Below are 12,426 nucleotides of genomic sequence, written 5' to 3'. Positions count from 1 at the left end.
TTAAACACTGTTTTACTGCAGTGTGACCATCTTAAAGGTTTTTTCCCTAAAGCTGAGCTACTCAACTGGTGACCTACCTCTCAGTCTGTTCTGTACTGGAAGTAATTGCTGCTCTTCATTTCACATCAGGAAGGACAGCAGAAGGAAGAATCAGAAGGAGATGACCAAGCAGTTGTTGAACTCTGCTTTTACCCCAGAGGCAAAAGCTGCCTACTTAGAGATGATAAATGCAAGAAGATGTAATGGGGAAACCTTAGTTGTGGCTTGCAATGCTGCCTCTAGAGAGAATTTCATCCTGTGGTGTTGGTATTCAAAAGCCTTTAATTAACAATCAATTAAGAAAGAGATTAGTCATTTAAAACAGAAGAAAATATTAGTTGTGGAGTCCTTTGGATTTAAGTGTTTTAGCTGGAGCCAAATGAATGTACTAGTAGTGGAAATAGACTGCGGTAAGTTCTTGGCCACCACATTTGTCACCCCAAATGTCACAGGAATAAGTGTGTTGACAGATGAACTGGTCAGAAATCTTGCTTGTTGGTTTGAAAAATTAAAACCCATGTGCTTCTATTGCCTGTTGTAAGCTGGTCTTTCCATAATAGGTTCAGTGGGAGAGAATGATCTAGTTCTGCAGCTTGGAGGGAGCAGCCAGACTTTGCACAGGCAAGACTGGAGCGAGTGCTCCTGTTCTGACCCACTGCTTGCTGTGGGAAGAGAATGGTCATGAGGCTGGAGCTCTGTTTGACAGTGCTCATGTACTAGGACTAAGAAACCCTTGCTCTGGTTACTTGGATGTTGTTCTGTGTCAAGGTCTGATCCAGAAAAGCATTCCTGATTAACGCAGTACTCCAGCTAGTATCCTATTCTATTTGAATCAGTTTGGGTAATATTGTGTGTTTAATTGAAGTCATGCTTAATTGCTTTTTTGACACAGATCCTAAAATTTACCATTATATGACAGTAATACTACATACAGTGACTAAATAAAGTAAATTTTTCCTCTGGGTAGCACAGCTGCATTGTTTAAAGGTCTCATGGATGTTTTACAATGCAACTTTGCTGGGAAATTGCCCTCTTAAGAGAGAAATCTTACCAAAGATACTAAAAATATAATTCAGTTGGTCAATTTAACATGACTTCAAAGATCTGCAGTGTATAAATGTGCAGCAGCTCAGGATGTAGCGTGACACAGAGCAATAAAAATTGCGACTGATCATTTTAAGTTTTAAAATATCCCTCTATATCAACCTTGATTTGAGCAAAACATGCTTCTGTTAAATAGCTGTGACATGATTTTCTACTAAAAATTATGATCTTCAGACTGCATTTATCTTTTGTTCTCTCATACTCTATTCCTACCATTTCTGTGCTTTGGAACAGTAGCCTGTTGAACAGAATCTGCTAATTTGTTCAATAGGTATCTCTGCTTTTTGCATAATATTGCTAATGTGGAGTTGCTTGATGAAAAGATTCATACTGGCTTATTGTAAGCTCTTATGGCTTAAATTAGTTCTTTCTGTTTGCAGCTTTCTTTAGTAGGGTATTTGCTTTATTCAATTGATTGATATGATAACATGACCTAGTGAATCCCAGGGACTGGATTATCACAACTGTGATTTTAAAGGAACAAAAATCAAAACCTCAAGAAATCCTGTACCCGAGGCTAAAGTAATGTGCAGACAACATGAACTCAAGAAACCTTTGCTTAATAAATAAATAAAACGACGAGACAGTGTATTGTCACAAACATGTTTCCCTTGGTTCTGCTTATTAGGACTGACTAATGTTAGTCATTAGTGAACAGGAAGAACTTTCCCCATGCGTGGCTTGAGCTGTTGAATATGCTGACTCATATGTTTAGAATGCATCATGCCGTGACTTACCCATGTTATATATAGATGTATATTTGGGATTCCTCATGCATGACTAGGCATCAGTTCCCTCTTCAGTTACCTCTTGTAACTGAAGGCTGTACCTATGAAAGGAAATATCCTGATTGTTACAGAATCACACACAATCACAAAATCACCTATCATTCTATTGTCTGTAGGGCCTGGATTTCACTTGTGAATGACAATATCATAAAAAAATTGGGAGTAAATAACAAAGCTGTTTTTGGTAACTTTGCTTTTTTTGTCCAAGAGAGCCCTTGGATAAAAAAGACCCCTTTTCACACTATGGTTCTCATTCCTTTCCTTCCACTACCTCCTTGCTCCAGGTTGGCTTAGTTCCAACTCATATTGTGAGTAGACTGCAGTTACCTTTTTTATTCTAGTGAGATTAACTGCTAGCAGTGTACACAAGATTCCAGGATCATCATCTTCTTGCATATGAAAAGCCCTTGTGAGACTTTTTGGAGTTAGTAGTTTGGTTTTTGAACTTCAGAGAGACCTTGTGTGGTAATTTGGGTGTTAAGGATGGCTGACCTGCTCCACAGCCAGGTATGTCTGTAGATCTGGTTTATGCTGTAAGATGTTGTGCTCAGTTGCCTGCTCTGAGGTACTTCACATGCTGGCTTACAGCACACAGCCTGGCTATTGGTAACTTCTCCCTCCACTGACTGTGCCAGCCTTCTTTGGCTTGACATCATGACAGATGGTTGTAATGACTTCTGAGGTGACTGGGGCTTTTGAATGGCTATTCTTGGCTTTGCGTGTCTGTAGTTTTAGTCTGTTGATTAGCTGTCTATAAGATTTACTGATAAAACTTCTGAAGGTATAGACAAATGCCAAAATTCTGGAAGGATTTTTGCTATGCAGAAAAGTCTTTTTTTATCACATAGGAATTTAACATTTTTGACAAGGAAGGGCATGGATAATACCACTCATTCTTTTGTCTGTGACCTGTAGAAACTGAGGATGTGATAAATAGGTCAAGCTCTTTCCAGTATCCAACTCCTCCTTGTTTCTTGCCCAATAAAAGAGTAAAATAGCTGTTTCCCAGAAGTGAAATGTTCTTTAATCATTGCGTGAATGACATTATGACTTCATTGCCTTGTTTAAAAGAAATAAATTCCATAAGCAGCTCATTAAAGAAGGTAATTAGAAGAATAGCGCCTTAGCACACTCACTGGAGAACTTTCAGTCCTTCCCTGCTTGTGGTTCATCGCGGTCAGAGGAATCTGGCACGCAGATGGTGTGGCACAGAGCTTTGTCAGACAGATAGCGAGAAGGCCAAGGGAGTCTAGGAAGAATGACAAAGCAGGATGAGCAGACCAAACATCTTAGAGATGCCTCTCACATGCTCTCACCACAGGAGAGTGTGTCAAATGTTCTCACATGTGCCTTTACGAAATATTTGGTGGAATGGATTATTTGGTGAGACTTTAGGGGAAAATTTTACTCTACAAAAGGATTCTGGAACTTCAGTCCTAACTCTCTTTCTTCATTCTTTTTCTGTTCTATGAGTTTAATTTTTCCGTGTCATTTTAATTCTTAAGTGTTAAGGGCTTTGACTAAAGGTGATGTGAATATGATTCTTGCGAAAGAGTCCAGTCTTTTGAAAAGTAATGAAAGTCATATTTGCTGTGGTGGCAACAGGCCCGGGCTGTGTTTAGTTGAAGTGTTTCTCATTTTGCAATATGAGGGAGAAGTTTCATTTTGCCAGGATTGTTACTAAAACCACATTGATACTGAGGATGTATGTTACTTACTATCTAAGGGGGCTTAAAAAATTTATGAAAATGTTGGACTTGTAGGAAGCTGCTGTGGTCTTTTTTTAATAGGCCCATGAATTATGTGAAATTGATGTTTGAAATGCATAAAGCAGGAAGAAGGAAGATTTAGGTACCTGAGGAAAGCAGAAAGACATGTTTTTGTTGTACTGCATTTTGTATTTAGAAAAATGACAATATATCTGTTTCCGTTCAACTTTCCATCAGTCTGATGACCTAAATGCATATTTAAGAGAGGATTTTAACTTGATCAAGAGAGTTTGTCTCTCCAAATTCAGTGGTAGCACATGTTTAATAGTCATCCGAAGAAAATTTCGCTGTCTTCCCTTTTTGGAAAGCAAATCCAACTATCTGGCATATGCTTGATACATATTTGGGCAATACTGAATGTGTTGCTGGTGCAGTGTGACAACAGCTAAAAATGCAGTTTGTTATGTCTTGTGAAGCTTAGTTATGGCATACTCTAAAATCAGTCAATTCATGCAATCAACTATTTTCTTGCATAATGTTTTTCATGCTTTCTCTTGCATTGCGTCCCATAGATGGGATGAGTCCAAGGTTACCTTCAATTCTGGCCACAAGACTGTTTTTCCATGACACCTTTCCTCTCCCCACCCCACCCCACCCCACCCCAATGACCTTCCAACTTCTAGCTTGATGAAATAAATTTCTTTCACATCTACTAGTCTTATTGCCTTATTGTATTCCTAGCATTCCCCTTGTGTTGTCTCCATGCTCTACAGCAATGATTAAAATATATATCTAACAATTATTTAAAATATATCTTTTTATAAGAAACCTCCATTCGAGACTAACATATGGGAAGAAAAAACCATATGTTAATTCCGCTCCTTTCCATAATTTTCTACTCCTTTCCATAACTTTTGTGGTTCCCACGACTTTTGATTCTCCTTCAGGAGATATTAAAATGATGCATTAGCAAAAGTGATTCAGAACTGGATTCCTCTGAATGTTGTCACATCATACAGATCATGTGAAGAGGAAATACCACTGTATATCCATGGAAATATCTCTCCTCTTCTAAACTAGAAGGAGATTTATTTATTTATTAATTTGATTTTATATACTTGCACTATCATCAAAAAGCACAATTGAAGTAAAAAGGCAGTCATTGGCACAATTGACATGATTGTTTCTAAACAATAATCTCAGGCAGTAAAGAACAAGCCTCCTGCACCACATTTAAGTCTTTCTGCTTTTCTGTTTTCTTGCTTTTTTTTTCTCCCTTTTGGGGTAAATATGAGGTCTCCATAATTGCATTGAAGATCTGAGTCTTCTGACAAAACTTAGTTTGGCAGATCATTTAAAGGGTGCTTCTTTTAGTAATGAAATTGCATTCACTCCTTGAAAGGAGTTAAACATCCTAAAGAATAGGTGTCTTTCAAATTTGCTAATTGTACTATCCCATAAAAACAACCACTTTGTCAAAATTTCTAATACAAATTAATACAAACTTTGAGTAGTATTTGTGCAGAAGGTACCTGGATTCTTCTGGGTAGGCAGGGTGTTACTGCTGTCTAATGAATTGATTACAGTCTAAGAACATCTATTTTAAATAGCTTAAGAATTGTGTTTGTGACTCAGGAGAGCCAGACAGAGATTGTAAACTGTCATTATTTCATTGCCATTAGTGATTCTCTGACAGATTATGCACGGTATCCTCCAGCTATACTAGCTAAACAAGTAAAGACATTACTTGTAAATTTTCATACAAAATAAGAGATGAAAGGAAACAGGTCAGTGTAGATATTAATTTATATTGCATTTAATAAGTTGTCAGAGCAATCATCAAATAAATGATCTATGGCTTCTGTTTACTCAGTACTTAGTATGCAGTAAGGTTTTGGAGTAGCCAAGCGCTACAAAAATCTTCCTCAAGTAATCAATCTAAGAGGAGCTCCAGCACTCTCAAGTAAGAACAGCAGCCAGCTCCAGTAGATATAAAGCCAAGTATGTCAGTAGTTGTTTGGCTTTCCTTGGTGTTACAGACTAAGATTGCTGTCCAACAATCCATGTCAGGTAGATTGCAATTTGTATTCCTATTTTACATATTGTACAAGGCACAGCAGTTAACCTATTAACTCCAAGCAGTATTTTAAAAGCCAATGCTAATTTCCAGTTTGAGTAGTCCCATTGTGACAGTGTTTTCAGGATCAAATGTTAACCTCTGTACGGTGGATACAATTTTGACAAGCCCTGCAGAGATTTCAGAAATGGATACTATGCAACTAATTTTCCAGAAATGTAAAGCTTCACTACAGCTTAACTGAGGCCTTAGTTGGTGTTCCTCCTTCATTTAGGATGAAGCTTTGCTTTTATATTCAAGGTTACGTTATGCCACTGACATTAAATGGAAATTATTAGAGTAGTGGAGTTGACAAGCCCCTATCCCTTGTATGTTCCTTGCAAAATTAACAGCCACACTGTATACATAGCACCTAGCTGCTTTATCTCTTTTGTAGCATCTGACCAGTTGCTCTGTTTTGAGAACCTTCAGGGAAACAAAAAGCCCTCACAGGTAATCTGAAATTGTTTTTTGTATTAGAGAGTTTTTTATACTTTCTTTCTAGAAGCTGTCCAATTAATTTCCCTATCAAATTATCTTTAAACTTGTGGCTTCTTGTTTGCATCCCACTCTGCATAGGAATGTAATCTGTTTATATCCTTCTTATTTTTAGAGATGTGAATCTCAACCAGCAACTACTTTATTTTTTTTCCTTTTTATTTTCTTCCCCTTTTTTGGCAGTGAGGTTTGACCTGAAATTCAAATAAACATTATGCTTATTTCGTATGAAAGCCTCTATAAACCAAAACTGCTCTGTGTGTGGGTGGATGGGAGAAAATGCACTGGAGGAAGTTGCAGTCCAGTGAGGGAGTTAGACAACTTGGCTAGATGAGCATTTCCCTTCCTTCTGTTGTCTTCAGAGAATTTTGGATGCTTCATCTAAAGCTGAAGCTTTGGCCATTCTCTCTTTTGGCTAGCATTTGCTGCTTATTTGTTTCCGAGGGAAAATATATTTGCAATTAATGTACTTATTCCAAAGGGGTCTGGGAAGGGAGGTTCTGATGTGAAGGGAAGCTAATGGGTGATAGGGAAACAGTCTCCTGTGCTGCTTGTCTAATTTGTTTTGCTTTTTCTACATTAGTATCTGAAACAAGCTGCTGTCATAGGTCTAAGGGAAAACTTGACTCAATTTCACATTTTTGCAGCTTGAGTTCCATCCATGTACTCAACAGCATTTTGATAGGCAAAGCCTCAAAACAGAATGGGGACTGTTTTGGTTTTTCATGTACAGCAGTTTCAGTCTGTTGGAGGACTAGTACTTAGAGGGACTGTTTGAATACAGATAAGAGGTAGGTACTATGTAGATTTAGAAAGATCCCTTATATAATAGTGGAGGGGCCAGTAGTTATAGAAAGGTGATAGTTATATAGAATATTTGAATAATATAAGAATGCTTATTATTTTTAGATGTTTATTTAAACATAATGGCTTTAGAATTTGCTCTTTAACATGGGTATCTGTTGTGTGTAGAGGTTCAAGGTTTAATCAAACACAGTATATTGAAAATGCATAATAACACAGCTTAGTGTTGTAAGAATCTGCAGGTAATTTCAGATTGGAAAGGATCACAGTTGTCTCTAGTCCAATCTCTAGCCCAAAGCAGAGTTGACTATGAAGTCAGTAACCAAGCAGCCCAGAGCTTTATCTAAGCTTTCGTCTTGAAAACATGAGGCTGAAGAGGACACAAAATATCTGGGCAACCTGCTTCAACTGCCCAGTTGTCCTCATGGTAAAGAAGATCTTCCTTAGGACCTTTCTTAGTTCAAATAATGCTTGTCCTTACTCCATGTGCCACTATGAAGAGGCAGAGGCAGGCTTTGTCTTCCTAATACCTGTCTCCCTGCTCCAGGTCCTGGCAGGCTGCTCTTAGGTCTCCCCAAAGCCATCTCCTGCACAGGCTGAACAAGCCTCATCCCGTCAGCCTTTCCTCACAGGCAAGTGCTCCAGCCCCCAGCCATCCCAGTAACTCTGCTGAACTTGCTGCCACTGCATGTCTTTTCTGTACTGGAAGCTCAAAAGTTACCATAAGGAGAACAGAAAATAGTACTACCCTTTATCAGTTCCTTGTGTATCTTTGAATTGTGCTTCCTACTTCTTCTTCTCTACTGATACAGAATATAAATTTTTCCTTTTATGTTTTTTGTAAGCTTTCTTTGTTTCAATGGCTGCTTAGGTTCCATCTTCAATGCTTGGTTTTGACTAACAAATTGACTAATGGCAGAACTTTCAGAATTTGAGATGCTGTGCATTCTTTTCCCCTCTATAGTAGATGTACTAACAGGAGAGCTGGGCATGAGATCTGTTGTTACCCAATACTGTGTTTAGAGATGCCAATGTTCTGTAACAATGTCCATGACAATAAATAAACAGCTATGCACGTTTCAGTGTTTTCCCATTGTCAGAAATAGTTTCAGGGGACTCCATAAAGATATCACCTCTTTCTGTCAATCTGCAGGATTCACACAACTGATATGTCCTTGGCTTGTAACTTTTTAACAGTAAGGGCATCTTGCTGATGTTATTCATGTCTTGGATACTTAAGTGACCATCATTAATGGGAAAACCTTTGAGTAATGTCTCAACTTTTTTAGCCTGTGGATAAGCCTTTTCTGAGTCTTTTTATGTGGATCACGTATGGGATGGAGTATATTAAAACCTAACTGTGGAACTTGGACCAGCTTTCTGGTTCTGCTCGGAGTAGGAGGCAGCTGTTCAAAGCTGTCTCATCAAGTGCACTTGTGCTCTAGGGAAGATTCCTCCAAAGCCTGAAGCTTCCTTGGGATGTGTAACACCAAGGTTGTCTCTATCTTACATTTCCCCACACCGACTTTTTTCTGCTTTCCATCATGTCGCATCCAGGTCCAGGTCCATCTCATTTCTATTTTGCTACATTTTCTAAGATTTATTTCATTTTTCCAAAGTAAACTTCTGCACTAGATAGAACAGTGATACTTCAATGACAGAAGAACTATGATTTATTACCACCAGCTGTGGTATCCTAGTTGTTTGGGATCTGGTTGTCTTTAGGAGTATCCATTCTCAGAATACCAGTGTGTTCATAGCTGGAGTTCACAAGTTAGCAGTGCCACTTTTCTCTGCTTAGAATTTTCATTATTTTGGCCATGTTACATGATGTCACATGGAGCTTCCCAGAAGTCTGGAGAACACAGAGCATAAACTCTCATAAAATGAGGAGCCTCATCAGTACTCACGTGGCTGACCTGCCTAACACTGGACGAATCCTTGCCCTTATAAATTATCCTTCATGCTGAAAAAGCTTTGTTTAGTGAGAGAGTTTGCTTAACTGCCATTAGAAGGCTTAAATTTACTTTAAGAGTAAACTTTTCTGCTGAAAAAAGTTGAAATGTCTAAAACTTAAAAGATTTAAGAGCAAAAGAGGTATAGTATATTGATATAAACAAAATTGATATTACAAAACCTTGCAGGCTCAGGTTTCATAAGAGACTTGGCCTAAAAGAAATTGTTTCCTCAGACTAAATGTAAGCTAATAACTCAGTGTTTTGTTGCTGCTGTGACCTTGCTTGACTTGAGCTAATATGCTGTATTTTAGTTGGGGGTTTTTGTGATGTAAAAAAGGGTATGCATGTTTCAGTAATGCTGTCATTCAGAAACCTCATGCCTTTATAAGCTATTCCCTATTTTTGGCTAAGGGTTGTGTTGAGGGTGGGTGACACACTAGAACTTGATGATCTACCCAGTACATTCTGTTCTTTGAACAAAAACTGCAAAACCCCTTTCACTGAGATCCGTTTGAACCATTTCAAAAAGCTATCAACATAGATTAAATAGTAGTATGGGTATTCCCTTCTGAACCATCTACACATGTTAAACTTTGAACTACCAGATTTTAAACAAACATTGCACAATGCAGAAGATATGGAAAGGCTTTTGACTTGGAATCCCCACTTGTTCAACATACTTTTATACATGAATACAATCTAAGATTCTGGAAGTGTTCCTTATAGTGTACTCCATTTATTCTTTTTTAGTGGTGGGGAGATGTTGACTGAGTTAACTGAGATGCTGAAATGGCCTGAATTTAGTCTGAAATGGTTAATCTGATATTCTCTGTCCACACTTTGAGCAACACAGTCTACAGTACTAAATACCAACATTTCTTCTGGCATTCTTGACAACTTCAAGGGTAAGAGCAATGACTGTAGACGGCTTTCCCCTAGAGAAGGTCTTTTTTTGGCTTGCACCATTCCAGTAGGAGGTTAGCAATAGCCTGTCATACTAATAGCTTAAGTGATACCTTAAGGAGGCTTGCTTTTCTACTGCCTGCAAAATATGGGTTTTTTTCTGAAAAAAAGGGTTTTCTACATGCATTTCTTATTTTAACTGTGTTTTAACATGAATCTTTAGGAGTTTAATAACGCTTGTGATTCAATTGCGCTTCAGTGTTTACAACATGAATGTCAGCCTTTAGAGACAAATTGGAGAAGCAATTCTTGGCTGTTCTCCAGCATAAAACCAAAACTATTTCTGAGAAACTCTTGTTACTATCAGCTAGACTGTCTGGAGTGCTTTCACCCTCAGCTACTGAGGGCAAAATACAGGAAATTTGGTCCAGATACGGCAGAGGGAAAAAGGAGCACATGCCCAAGCAATGAAGCAAATTTTTCTTGAGGATCTTATCCCTGTGTGCTGAAAAAATGAGACTCACAGTTTGTTCATTGAACTAATGAACTACTAGAAGCACTAGGTTCCCATGACTTGTGTAAAGCCCTCTGAGTCTTCAGTTCTCCTTTCTCAGGACTTATTGTTGATCACCTCAGTAAAACGTTAAAAGCAGCACTAGCAAAAACTGATAAAGGAAGATACTAATAGTTAAAAGGAGACAAAAGTACAGGTTAACACAGAGGTCCTGTGATTCCTTGCAAAGTATGTACATGGTATGCATTTATAAATTTAATTATGACTTTCATTTTACATTTCTGATACCAGCAATACTGCAGATGACTATTAACATGGATTTCACAAAATCCCTGAATGACGGTTGCAGAATACATAGTATCACACTGTGAAAGAGGAAAGAAAATAAAGACATTTTCAGAGAGCTTTAAACAGAAGCTTAAAAAGAGCTGATTAAAGACATCTGTCTCTTTCTTGAGATAGAGAGAGCTAATCCTAAACATGCAACAGTCAAAGTAAGGAATAATTTACACCCACTTACCTGTACCAGTAATGGAATGGGGTAAGGAATACGATTTCACAAAGATAATCAAAATGCCTTCCTTACATGTTTAGATTTTCTAGGACCTAATCTTGAAAGTATGATTGTGCAAGGCTACTGATGTAGAATTCACTCATAATTTTCATCTTGCTTTGTAGATATGGATAGGAAAAATTGACTCAATAGGATTTCAGTTGTTTATATGTCTTGGGAACAACTTGAGACCAAATCTAGATGTAGGTCCTATGAGATCTAAAGACTGACTGAAAATATAATTTACAGTCTTCACTAAATATTGCAGAACCTTGCACTCAGCTGCTTTTGAGTGGGAAGTATTCAACAGAAGTGCTTTAAATATGATCCTGTTTTTCCCCGAAAATCAAACATATCTTTGACTCAATCAGACATACCCAAGGCAGCATTAAATGACTTCTGACATTGCACAAGGATTTTTCAGGAATTAATTTTCTAAAGGTTACATTGTGCTTATTTTTTTATCCCACAAATGGAAAGCTTTTGTCTTAAGAGAATAACCTTTTTATTTCCTTCGTGAATTATGGTTTTGGAAACAACCATGTCACCTTGGTATTCAACATTTTTTGTAAAAGATTCTACTTGGCACTTGAGAAAATGAGCTAAATATCTTCCTAATGTAAAGACTGGTATTTGAATTAAGGAGTGGTCTGATGAACAGGACACTAGTTAACTGTCATGTTATTTTACTATTTATTCAGAATGCTGCATTGAGACTGGCATGGATTCTGTTGATGAAAGAGAGGCCTCATAAAGTTAAGACTATCTTATAAACTTTCCATTCTAGATCCCAAATTTGTGCATAAATCTTGGTTCAAGAATGAAAAATTGTTTTTGAAGACCATGAATTTAGGCATTTGTCCATTTTTTCTCATTGTTTGCTAAAATTTTAATTTTTTTTAATCCCCTGTGAATATTTTAAGCAATGAAAAAAAATTTTGTGGAATATGTCTCATGTAATTCTCCAAACTCTCTGACAGAAGTTGTGACTATTCAGCTTACACTGAGGTGATCCAGCCTGTGTTACCTTTCCAATGTGCTTGCTAAGCTTTTTGGCCTGGCTCTCCACACATACAAACTGATGCAGGTTAAAATAACCTTGGGGAATAGGGGAGTATGGGAGAGGTTGGTTTTCACCCAGAAAACCAATAGGTGCAGTAGTCTAAATGCTTAGTAGTCCTCATGCTGAGGATGTGATTATTATGTAGATCATAATAATTAGCTGGACTGCTAAACCATTTAGTAAACCAGTCCATTTAGCTGGACTGCTAAAACCAGCTGCAACAATTCATAGGAGGAAGATCTGCAATTTTGTGGAAACCTGCTACCTAATGTTTCTGTGCCTTCTCCTGTCTTGACATCAGTTACTGGACTGTCTTTCTGTTTCTTAACAGAATTTTACTTCTACTAGCATTCTTCTCCGAACAGCCTTTAGCTTTG

General features: G+C 37.7%; 1 long non-coding RNA gene across 1 annotated transcript in view; it reads right to left on the bottom strand.

The window, feature by feature from the left end:
• The window catches only part of LOC135303024 (uncharacterized), a 313,352-nt gene that overhangs the window by 36,298 nt on the left and 264,628 nt on the right, over positions 1 to 12,426 (bottom strand). Inside the window, exons 4-5 of the long non-coding RNA XR_010364564.1 lie at positions 3,068 to 3,180; positions 1,881 to 1,972 (exon numbers count right to left, since the gene is read on the bottom strand). This is a non-coding gene — a long non-coding RNA (uncharacterized LOC135303024). The remainder of the gene's footprint in view (positions 1 to 1,880; positions 1,973 to 3,067; positions 3,181 to 12,426) is intronic.

This window comes from Passer domesticus, chromosome 6 (assembly GCF_036417665.1).
Source record: "Passer domesticus isolate bPasDom1 chromosome 6, bPasDom1.hap1, whole genome shotgun sequence".
Lineage (NCBI taxonomy): Eukaryota > Metazoa > Chordata > Aves > Passeriformes > Passeridae > Passer > Passer domesticus.
Note: the sequence above shows the minus strand (reverse complement) of the source record. Positions and strands in the feature narration are given on the sequence as shown.